Here is a 12,408-nt window from a genome sequence, read left to right on the forward strand (position 1 = left end):
TCTGAGGCTTAGGAAACCCGATATGTGATTTTCACCAGTCAGAATTATGTCCTCGGACTACATTGGTTGAGTTGGCACATAAAGAGCATTAACAGTAGAGCAACTTTTCTGAACCCCAAACTGCTATATACTGAGGATATTGTTCCTAAGGTGAGATACCATTCTAAAACGCATAAGCTTCTCAGAAATCAGTGGTTCAGTGCAGCTTTGATGAAGAAGAAAACACTGCTATGATGTTGAGGTAAAGGAAGCAACAGGTGATGAAACACTATTGATGAATCAGTGCAATACTTTGCTGCATTATGGAGATAAAATGGCATATAAAGTGATTCAAAGATGAAAAGCAGTGTGCTGATGGATGTCTTTGGGATGTCGTCCATGGTGTCTGCATGGATAACACTGAAGTGCTGATAAGGGCATGGTTGAAGTAGCAAACTCCTGGAAGAGGATATATGTCTGGGATGGTGCATGCATTATGAGCACAATACACAGTATTTGCCTTAGGTCTGTCAGGATGTATCCCTTTTCAGTATGAACTGGAGATGAGAAGACTATAGTCAAGTTGCTGTAAGTTGATCCCTGACAGCTGCAATGGCTAGGTGCAGCAGCTTCACAGGCCTACCTCAACCAATAATGTAATGCAATTTTATAAACATCTCTGTGGCAACATTTCAGTGTATGGGAATTGTTTTCACCTGCAGCTATTAGCACTTCGCAGCTGGAAGCCTGCAACAGTGCTACGAGCTGCCATGGACCTCCTTATGTGATCTTCACTGTTTGTATGGTGAATGAAGTCATTCCCAAGCGGAAACTCAAATTTGGCTTCAGCAAAAACAAATTGCTCCAGTGTGAAGTGTCATGGTCTATTGAAAACTGGAGGACTAGGTTTGGTGGATGTGTGATGTACTGTGCGGTGTCATTCTTTTCTTGGCGCTCCACATGTCTGCGTGATGGCTGGAAAATGGTTGAGATGATCCTGGTAATGAACTTCAGTACAAAATTTGGTACAACATGGCAGAACCCAACAGTTAAGTGACCGGAGTCGTTGTCAATGAGTTGAGAGCCAGGAATGTTAAGGAGTAGCTGAAAACATGCTAAGAAATCAGCACCAATGGCTGGTTCTGTGATAACTGCAATGGTGAGTTTCCAGCTGAAGGTGCAGTGCAATCCCAGATGTAGTTGTGACGGACAGACGCCGTAGGTGGTGACAGACAAGTAATTGGTAGCCAATAGCTAAAATGGTGCTGGTTCACCACCTATGAGCATTGTGTGTGGACAGTCACACCTGTCAGACTCTATTTCTATATGAAAACAAGGCACAGACTTTCTATCCTAGATGAACAAGCAATTTGACACAGTTTGATAACTGTACTTACCAATACATGTTGTGATGTGGAAACACTAGCTGGTTGTGCATGACCTGCAGACACCTGATCTGTGATAGCTTTGATCTGGGCGGAAAGCACATAGGAAGCACAACAGGCACATTCCGGCACATAAAAAACACAATCACTCATTAAGCACAGGTAGACAAAATGGTTGGTACAAGTAACCAGTCAAAGAAAGTATCACAATGCCACAAAGCACTCATCATAGGAGCGATAACTTAGTCTCTCCACAAGGCGTGCAAGTTCTGTTGAAGCAACAATCGCTAAAACAACATGTAAACAACTCATTTCTTGGGCGACCACTGTGCTCATTGGCATCAGAGTTTCTCTTGTTTTGCTTAAAAAAATTTCAAAAAGCTTTATACTCACCCCTTAATGGGGGGTAGTACATCAAACAGGCCAATTTGGAGCAGGAGAGGCACCAAAAGGACATTTTAATTTCCACTGTCTATACTTTTACAAATAAATTCATACAACTTTTTCAGCATGACCAGGAAGGATTCAGAATTCACAGTCATAGCAGTGAAAGTTTGAAAATTAAACTAAGTAATTTTTTTTAAATGTGAAATTTCATCATTTTTTTCACTTACTAATGGCAGCATTTGTTGATATAGTAACACTTTTCTTCATAACTAAGAGAGATGGTTTGTTGAATTTTGCACAGCATACAAACCATACTTAAAGGTGCATGAAACTCTAGAATTTTCCAAATCTATTAAAAGCTGTGCTAAAAATTGAGGCAATTAACTAAAAAAGTTGTGTTTTTTTTAACATGAAGTTTAAAATACAACAGATAATTCGATTTTTCATAAATTAAATAAATTCTAGAGTTTCATACACATGTAAGTATGGTATCTATGTTGTGCAAAATCCATTTTAACTTCCACAGCCATGAGCATCAACCCTGAATCCTTCCTGGTGATGCTGACAAAGTTTTATGAATTGATTTGTAAAAGTATAGACACTCAAAATTAAAATATCCTGTGATGCCTCTCCTGCTTCCCTTAAACGTTTTCTGTTTGATTTTATATACTGGGTGACTCAAAAAGAATACCACAACTTTAAAAATGTGTATTTAATGAAAGAAACATAATACAACCTTCTGTTATACATCATTACAAAGAGTATTTAAAAAGGTTTTTTTTTTTCACTCAAAAACAAGTTCAGAGATGTTCAATATGGCCCCCTCCAGACACTTGAGCAATATCAACCCGATACTCCAACTCGTTCCACACTCTCTGTAGCATATCAGGCGTAACAGTTTGGATAGCTGCTGTTATTTCTCGTTTCAAATCATCAATGGTGGCTGGGAGAGGTGGCCAAAACACCATATCCTTAACATACCCCCATAAGAAAAAATCGCAGGGGGTAAGATCAGGGCTTCTTGGAGGCCAGTGATAAAGTGCTCCGTCACGGGTTGCCTGGTGGCCGATCCATCGTTCTCGGCCATCCAGAAATTTTCCCTTTGCACAAACACCCATTCTCTGTAAACTATTTATAGCAACGTTTAATACACCACCTATCAGGAGGTTTAACACCATACTTTGTTCGAAATGCATGCTGAACAACTGTCGTTGATTCACTTCTGTCATACTCAATAACACAAAAAGCTTTCTGTTGAGCGGTCGCCATCTTAGCATCAACTGACGCTGACGCCTAGTCAACAGCGCCTCAAGCAAACAAATGTACAACTAAATGAAACTTTATAGCTCCCTTAATTCTCCGACAGATAGTGCTTAGCTCTGCCTTTTTTCGTTGCAGAGTTTTAAATTCCTAAAGTTGTGGTATTCTTTTTGAATCACTCTGTACTTTGGGAAACATTTCATCTGAATAGGGTGACATTAATTCATGCTGACTAGAGCAACAACTTATAATATTGGGAAGTAGCTTCTAGTCAGTGTAAAAGTTACTGACAACTGCATAAAACTGAAACTATGTTCTGTACCTCCTTGATTTTTAGGATGCGTTAACTATTTACATTTTTTTTTTTCTTTTTGCTGCATACCAGGTACAGTGTACAGTGTTCTTCGACACAGCAGAATGGAAAATCCTTTTGTTTCTCATCTACAATCAGTAGTGCATGAAAATCTTGCATTTAAGTAAGACAGCTTTCAAGAATATCGTTTTAACCTTTTAGCATCTAAATACACTATGTGATCAAAACTATCCAGACAACTGGTTGAAAATGACTTACAAGTTCGTGTCACCCTCCATCGCTAATGCAGGAATTCAGTATGATGTTGGCCCACCTTTAGCCTTGATGACAGCTTCCACTGTCACAGTCATATGTTCAATCAGGTGCTGGAATGTTTCTTGAGGAATGGCTGCCAATTCTTCACAGAGTCCTGCATAGAGGAGAGGTATCGATGTCAGTCAGTGAGGCCTGGCACAAAGTAGCATTCCAAAACATCCCAAAGGTGTTCTATAGGATTCAGGTCAGGACTCTGTGCAGGCCAGCCCCTTATAGGGATGTTATTGCCATATAACCACTACCTCTCATGCCACACATTATGAACAAATGCTCAAATGTAGTGAAAGATGCAGTCACCATCCCCGAACTGCTCTTCAATAGTGGGAGGCAAGAAGGTGCTTAAAACATCAATGTAGGCCTGTGCTGTGATAATGCCATGTAAAGCAACAAGGGATGCAAGCTCCTCCATGGAAAACATGACCACACCATAAAACCACCACCTGTTGGCAGTTACTGTTACTGTTGGCACTTGACACTCGGTCAGATGAAGTTCATCGGACATTTCCTATACCCACACACAGTCATCAGACTGCCTCATTGTGTATCGTGATTTGTCACTCCAAACAACATTTTTCCACTGTTGAATCGTCCAGTGTTAATGCTCCTTATACCAAGAGATGTTGTGTGGCATTTACTAGTATGACGTGTGGCTTATGAGCAGCCACTCAGCCAAGAAATTCAAGTTTTGTCTCATCCTTCCTAACTGTCATAGTACTTGCAATGGATCCTGATGCAGTTTGGATCCTACTTTCGATGTCTTCAGTTGCCCACCATTTTTGGAAACAATGCTTCATTGATAACAAAAGTTCTCCACCAGCTCACTCTCCTCTTCTTTCACAGGTAGTGCATTCTTGTTCTTACTGTTCATACTAAGCTCTTTAGTCTTAGCTGTGTTTATTTTTAATACAGCTCTCTGCGCTTCTGCTTCTCACTCATATCCTTGAAAACATGGGTCAGGAGACAGATGTTGTTTGTAAAGTCCAGGTCCTCTAGGCAATCATATAGAGTACACTGTATAATTCTTCCTTTCTTTTCTCTTGTGTTCTGTTCTTCATGACACCATCTAATGTCAGAAAAACATCAGTGCATTACTCCAAATTTAAAATGAATTGTTCTGAGTGATTTCCATCATGTTTCACCTGGCAATTATATTCTCTGTACATCATCTTCATGATACTCATGATCTTTGGAGGTACTTTGTAGCTCTGCATTGTTTTCCAGATGGATTCATGCTGCACCCTATCAAAGGCTTTTTTAAAGTCAGCAAAAGCCAGGTACAGAGGAGACCAGTATTCTAAGGATTTCTCAGTAATGATCCTTGAGGTGTTGATTTCGTCCGTGCATGATCGGCTTTCTACCAATGATGGTAGAGCACTTGCCCATGAACGGCAAAAGTCCCGAGTTTGAGTCTCAGTCCTGCACACAGTTTTAATGTGCCAGGAAGTTCCATATCAGTGTACTCTCTGCTGCAGTGTGAAAATCTCATTCTATCAACCACAAAGTCTTCTGCTCCTCTCATGGTCAGCTACACGTAGCTTGCTCTTGGGTAGCAAATTCAAAAAATCTGTACATATATAACATGGATAATAAAATGAAATGTTGTTTTGACTGTCGATCAACATAGATACTGAGAAATTTATGGACAGCTGCTCCCTCTATGGTCTCATTTAGTACTTTAAGGCTTTTCTATTAGGTTTTCTACTTATATAGAAGTTCTTGTGATTAGTCTCCTTATATTAAGAGTTACCAGTTGGGGACAGACATAAGTGCTGTGTGAGCTTTCTCCTAACATTTCTGGTGTCCTATTTGTAATTGTTATATTATTGTTGACAGCAAGTAACACTGCTTCATCTTGTGTGATCTGTAGTGGCAAGCCAGTAATGTATGAGGTAGTTCGAAATGTTCTTAGAGCGGAATAGAAAGATATGAATCACAGAAGTGTAACTTTTTTATGTTTCAGTGTAGGCTCCCTTTGTACTAATACATGTGGCCCAGTGATGTTCCAATACCTTGAGCTCAACTCAAAAATTAGATTCCTCTGTGCCTGCAAAACACTGTCAACTTTGGCTGTCCGTTCTTGGTTTGAAAACAATCTCTGTCCATCATAGAAAATATTGAGCTTGAGGAAGAGATGGATGTTTGATGGAGCCAAGTAAGGTGAGGCTGTCAACAATTCATATCTAAATTGATGTATTTTTGTCATAGCATTGACACTTGCGTATGTGCGCATAATGTCTTGTTGGATGATGACTTTCTTTCCTGCCAAACCTGGCCTTCATTTGTATATCTTTTGCTGTAGTTGGTCTAAAAATTAGGGTAACATTATCCTGTAATCGTTTCATCTGTGTAAAGGTAACATATCAGCAGAATTCCTATTGCATCTCCAGAAACTAAAACCATGATCTACCAAGCTGACGTTATTGTCTTTGTAAACTTTCCCGGCTTAGGACAATTTTACAGTAAGCAAGTGATTACACTCATGAATCAATTTGTTGACACAATCAGTTTATGTTCACAAATGTAAGTCCTGCACTCTTTTAGCATTTCAAATCAAATAAGGAAAATCCTTCTTGACAATAAAGGGAAAACTTCTTGGACAACTTAAAGTTTTTGGAAAAAATGTAAATAAATATTTATATGAGACAATCCTCTGAAAAGTTCTATTGCAAAAAAGTGCCTATCTTCTTAGGATGGACAGTATGCAAAAAATTAAAGTCCAATCTCATGAGCAATACAATGAATTTGAGCCTCAGAGTCCACAACTGGAGCAGCAGGTCATGATACGCATTGGTCCCAGGTGGCAAGGGCATCATCAAGTTTGGGCGGTGACATAGTGCTGGGAAACTTCTGCTTCTGCTGGCATAGATTGAACTGTCTGTTGCTTGCTGGGTGAAGGCAGTTACACCCATGTGGTGGATGACTACTAGATAGCTATTGGTCTGGCAATGTTTGCTCAAACTGGGTAAGGAATATGGACCGCAGATGCACCCAAAGATCCAGATGCATGGAGGTTTCATGAGTGCCCTCAGAACTAGCTTGCTTCCTGCAGGACAGGAGAAGTTCAGCTGACTTTGACCAATGAGCCTGCAGAACAGGAGCAAGGAGCTGCATAACTGTGTAATGTTGTGGGTTGACAGCTTGTAGGAGACCCCAGAAACACACCATATCTTCCCCAATTCTCGAGAAAGACCAAGAGGGGCAGAGACTGGAGTGAGAAACAACAGCATCGTCACTGCCAGAAGCATTGCCAAAGGGCGAGGTAGGGGTTGCTGGTGTGTTAACATCCATTGGGATGGTGAATGGAGTCATCGTCTGGCTGGGCACACTGGAAGGTGGAAGCAATACATCTGCTGGGTGAGCAGCAAAAACCTTGGCAGGGGCAGTATTGGTTGATGTGCTGTAAGAGTTGGGAGCACTTGAGGAGTGTGATGAGAAGCACAGCTTGCCTCAGAAGATGGGAAACAGTGGTTGTCAGCCACCAGGGATACCCACAGGAAAAATTCATATCCCTGTCCCTGGGAGACAAACAATGTTGGTGGGAAGAAGAGGAGAAGGGGGACAGTCTGTCAGGTGGGGAATGGACAGAGAAGAGTGGAGAGGGCAACCATGTGGCCACTCTGCCAGAGAGGAGCCCTCCATCAGAGTGTCTCAGTATGATCTGAGAAAAAGGTGAAGATTCTCATAGGAGGAGTGGTACTCGTGTAGTTTAGATATTTGAAATTTAAAAGGCTGCAGAAAATGCTCAGCAGTGCCCTTAAAGGCAAGGTGGGAATTAATGCAATGCTGTGAGCAGCACAGAAGGCAGAAAATTCAGAGGAAGTTAGCTGAAGTCCATTATCAGTAACAATAGTGCATGGAGGCCGTCTAGTGGGAAAATCTGGGTAATTGCCCAAATGGTGTGGGAAGATAAATTGGAAAACATGCAGACCACAAACAGAAAACAGGACCCAGCATGCATGATGGTATGCCACATAGAGTCAAGGATGGGCTATTCGAAGTCCAGATGAATGTGGGACCAAGGAACAGCAGTGGAAGACCATGTTAAGTAATGCTGAGATGGGGCCCTCACCAACTCTGGCAGGTGCAGCAAGCAGTGACCAAATCTCTAATAGTAGAATCCGTGCCTCATAGACATGATGGTGAGCCAGTCACTAGGTAACAACAGCCCACCAGTGTCCTTTGTGGAGCAACCAGAGGAACTGGTTGCAGAGAGCCACCAAATAACCATCCAAGTGCAGTTGTTGTCACCCTAGTGCAGGACAATGCTGTCCCGGGAAGAGAGGTCCTGTTGTTGATCCCAGAACACCTGAAGATCTGGGTGTGCCACAGCCTTTGAGTTGGGTGGCCAGCTTTGCCAGATGTTCTGGAAGAGATGTGGAAGACTGGACTGTCTGCAGTGTGGAGTGAGACAAGGTTGGCTGCAACAGCGGTCAAGGTGGCAGCAGACTTCTGGATCAGTATTGAACACTGGTTGCTCTCCTAGTGAAGGCCGGGAAAGGAGATCAGCATTGGTATGGTGGAGGGTGGAGCACAAAATTGCTTCATAGGAATAGGCAGAGAGGAACATGGCACAGTGTTGGAGGTGGTGGGCTGTGTGGTGCTGAAACCCAGAGGAAGGGCAACTGGAGCTTCTGGTACATACTGAGGGTACATTGGTGCCCACAGATATAACCATTGGACTTTCTGAACCCAAAAATAATGTCCAGTGCTTATTTTTTGATTTGGCCATACTTACACTGGGCAGAATAGTTTTAGAGACTAGCTTCAGAGACAAAGGCAATTGGCTGCACCACCTCGTTGATCACTTGGAAAAGAACAGCTCCCACACCATAATTGGAGGTATCAGTAGTGAGTGTACACAGCTATGATAGGTCATAAGGCAGGTAGGCTTGAGGAGCAGCTGTTTTAATAAGTGGAACTCCCTGCCACACTCAGGGGACCAGAGGCACTGGACATTCATTCAGAAGAAGAGTCTCTGCAACGTCAGTTGCATGGAGAATGAAATGACAGGGAGCTTATGGACTGCATGACAGGGTAGATGCTGGAAGCACTTCGGATGTGGCCAAGATATTCCACTCATAGCACTAACGGGTCACGCTTGTTCTTGTTACAATGGAGATCCTCATGACCAGACACTGCAAACAAAAGATTCAGATTGTGTAAGAAGTCTTAGACAGAGGCACCAGTAACCAGGATATTGTCCAGGTAGTTGGCAGCCTGGGTAACATATAGCAACAGTTGTTCAAGATACTGCTGGAAAATTACTAATGCACTCATGATACTGTAGGGGAGTTGATTGTATTGAAAAAGACCAAACGGGATATTGATAACCAAAATGTCATGTAGGCTGCCTCCAAAGGAATTTGCAGGTATGTGTCACAAAGATCAGTTTTTGCATAAATCTTGCTAGCACCCAGTTGAATCAAAATCTCCTTAGCTTAGGGGATAGGGTAAGAGTCCACTACTGACTAAGAGTTGACCATGACACTGAAAATGCTGCAGATGTGTTTCTGACCCGTATTCTGCCAATAAATTGTTTTCTTACCCCTAATAATTGTTTAAGCACTCAGAAACACTGCACATGCAGTGAACACAGTTGGATTTAAATTAACAGTCCAGAAAAAAAATGGTTCCCGACACTCTACTGTGTAAACCTAGTCAAATTCACTTTATTACTGTGAAAGCTTGTTTTACGCCCTTAACAATAGTGTCCTACAGCTGCATAGTGTACTAACTAAGAATGATTCTTTCATGTGATACAGCTCTATTTAGGAATAGGCCTACACATTCTAATATGCTTACCGAATTACAATTGTTCTCTGAAGAGCATTTGTCATTTTATGGTAAGCCAGATGTTTTCCCCCTATATGCAATTTAGAAATACTGATGCACTTTCAGTACCATGCCAGAGTTATGAACATAAAAAACTAACATTATAACTATAGTAAAACCTGTGTTTACATTAGCTGACTGTACATTTTGCCGCCAATTTCATTTTATCCTTTCCTAAGCTTTTCTCCTTTAACTACTTGTTTTCCTGCTATTAAAAATCTACATTCGGAAGTAACTGAAGGATATCATGTCATCCTTCCCTTCAAACAACATTAAGAAAGCTCCATCCTCCCCTCTTCTTAAATTAATTGATGATGATCCCTAATTATTCGGTTTTTCCTTCTCCTCTTCATTAGTCGACACAACAACAATACTTAGATTTTACTGTCTGTTCATTTCAAACAAAACTGTATGTTTAAAAACAGTGAATAATTTACGTAACACACTAAAAGTAAATAAACGAGTTTGATGATGAAAGTACATTGCCTTTAATCTGATGATTTGTGTGGTGGCGACGGTGATTTTACTGCCGTGTGTGTAAACACAGGACTTTTGACAATGGCGACGATCAGTTGACCTGGCAGAAAATATCCACTGCGAGTGCAACCGGCGTTAAAGACCTGTTCAGAAAGAGCGTGGCCTGGCAGTCCGACCTGTGGCCTTGAACAGCAATGGCATTGGCCAGGCCGCATAGTTGTTGTATATTGGTGTCGGTCACACAGAGAGTGACTCTGGCTGGCTCGCCGCACAGGCTGACATAGAGTTTCAACACAGACAGATTCACAGCAGCCAGGAGCAGCTGTTTGCATTTGCTGGTGCATTTGACAACAATGGCGTGAGGCAGATCTTTGGTACCACGCTACACGTGCAGGCTGCTATGTGATGAGGTTCCGTCTGTTTCCACGGTGTGACAGCTGACGCAGCAGCAACTGCTTCTGCCTGTCTGGCCTTCCTTGCCCCGGTCATCCGTCATGCCTGACCCACACAGGCAGACTGCGGCGTTGTGTCTGACCAGGCCTTCAAGAAGCTGAAAATCAGTTTTTATCTTTCCTGTATGTTTGAAAACTGACACATCCGGTATATATGATAGGAACGAAGCCTAGAAACACAGGTGGCCCTTGTGACTCCTAGGAGATTCAGACCACTCATTTCTGAGTCATTATCAAACTATCACAAATAAGCCATCATTGTCTCATTAATCATCAGTCACTTATTAGTTACCATCTCTCTACAATATGCCGTGTCGATCAAATGCCTGGATGGTTAATGGCATACACTCGCTTGCAATACTGAGGTAAATGGCAACTGGCAAATGTTTCAAACTTGTTCCCAGTGTGGCGACTCCACATGGCCATAGAGAGGAGACAAATAAAACTGGAGATGCATTTCTGAATAAATTTTGGCAGCTCTGCAAAGTTTAGTTTTGTGTACTATGCTGTATTCTTACAGGTAGACGCCCTAGTGTCAGCCACATCAGTTTTAGATGAATTCGCTGTTTCTTACACATTTGCTGTAAAGGTGTCTCATTTTAAGAGTTGTGGGAATATTCTTAATTGCTCTCGTAAATGCACATTTTGAGGCATAACGCCATGTCAGTAAGTGCACCACTGCTGAGAGATGTTAATAGGTGCTTAAAATAAATAATAACAATTTCAGATTGTTAAATACATAAAAATAAATTATTTTCTCTCTTTAAGTAAGAATAAATCATTTATTTTCACCTGCCTTAATACATTTTCTTGCTATATCTGCTTTTCTCTGTTAATCCCCTGAAAAGTGAAAAAAAATCTGGGCTTTACTTTCTATTTTGTAAAGTAAAAACTAAATGTACACAATAATTTCCACAACCCATAACAGATTCATGTCTTAAAAAATTTTGTGAATTTTGGTTGTAAGGACGATGTGGCTTTTTTATTGTTACAAACATATTAATATAGATTGAAATACTGTTGTAAATTTAATATTAAGAACAAAAGGAAGCGTACGATTGTGGAAATTGGTTCTGTTACTAATAATGTGCATAACTTGACTACTCACTTACCTGCATTACTTAAACAGAAATTGAATTTGTCTTGGGCCTTTCCCGTAACTATTTACCACTTTTTCGATAAAGGACTCCTCCTCTGATTTTATCTTATCACGATAAACTGACACTATACACAAACAACTGAGTCGATTATCTGCCATGGTAGTTCTTAGCCACATTTTTACACTCTTGAGAGTGCTGCAAACAAACATGGCATAGACCTATACTAATTCAGATAGTGTAACCTTCTTCAGTTACTGTATTGTGATAATATTTCAAACAAGATTTAAAAATAATTAGAAGAAATGTCTCATCTGACTTAAGAAATTGTTTCAAAGTCTTTCTGATTAAGTAATTACAATCAGAAAAATGTTACTGTGTTAATTAGTAACTGAATGATCTTTCCACAGAGCAGGTGGTTGCCAGTAAGCTAAGGGCTATCTTCAAGGCTGAAGCTATGGCAGGCAAGAATTTGGCTTTGTCCAGTAGATCAGTCAGGCTTAATTCAGCAATATCTCCTTCAGTTACTTTATCGCATTTCCACATACTAATCCATGTCCATGCTTCTTCAGTGAAGTTATCTAAAAGATCGCCATAAAATCTTATGATATTTTCAATTATCCTTTTAATATCTAGGTCACTTTGGGATTTCATTACCTTTGGGTGCAAGCAGAAAATCTCAAAACATGCCTTGTTGTCTTCTGAAAACGTTCTTGCGAGTAATGGACTAGGGAATCCAAATATGGAATAAAGAGAGATTTTCTGTACTACTCAGTGACAGAAACTGATGGATGATTTGAACGATGCACTTGTTGTGCAACACTCACAGTTCTCAAATGCCAGTGACATCTATTCCAAGTGCACTATAGTTGCTTTCATCACTTTTCATTATCATTTCAAATTCGGCTTCC

The sequence above is a fragment of the Schistocerca gregaria genome, chromosome X (assembly GCF_023897955.1).
Source record: "Schistocerca gregaria isolate iqSchGreg1 chromosome X, iqSchGreg1.2, whole genome shotgun sequence".
Taxonomy (NCBI): domain Eukaryota; kingdom Metazoa; phylum Arthropoda; class Insecta; order Orthoptera; family Acrididae; genus Schistocerca; species Schistocerca gregaria.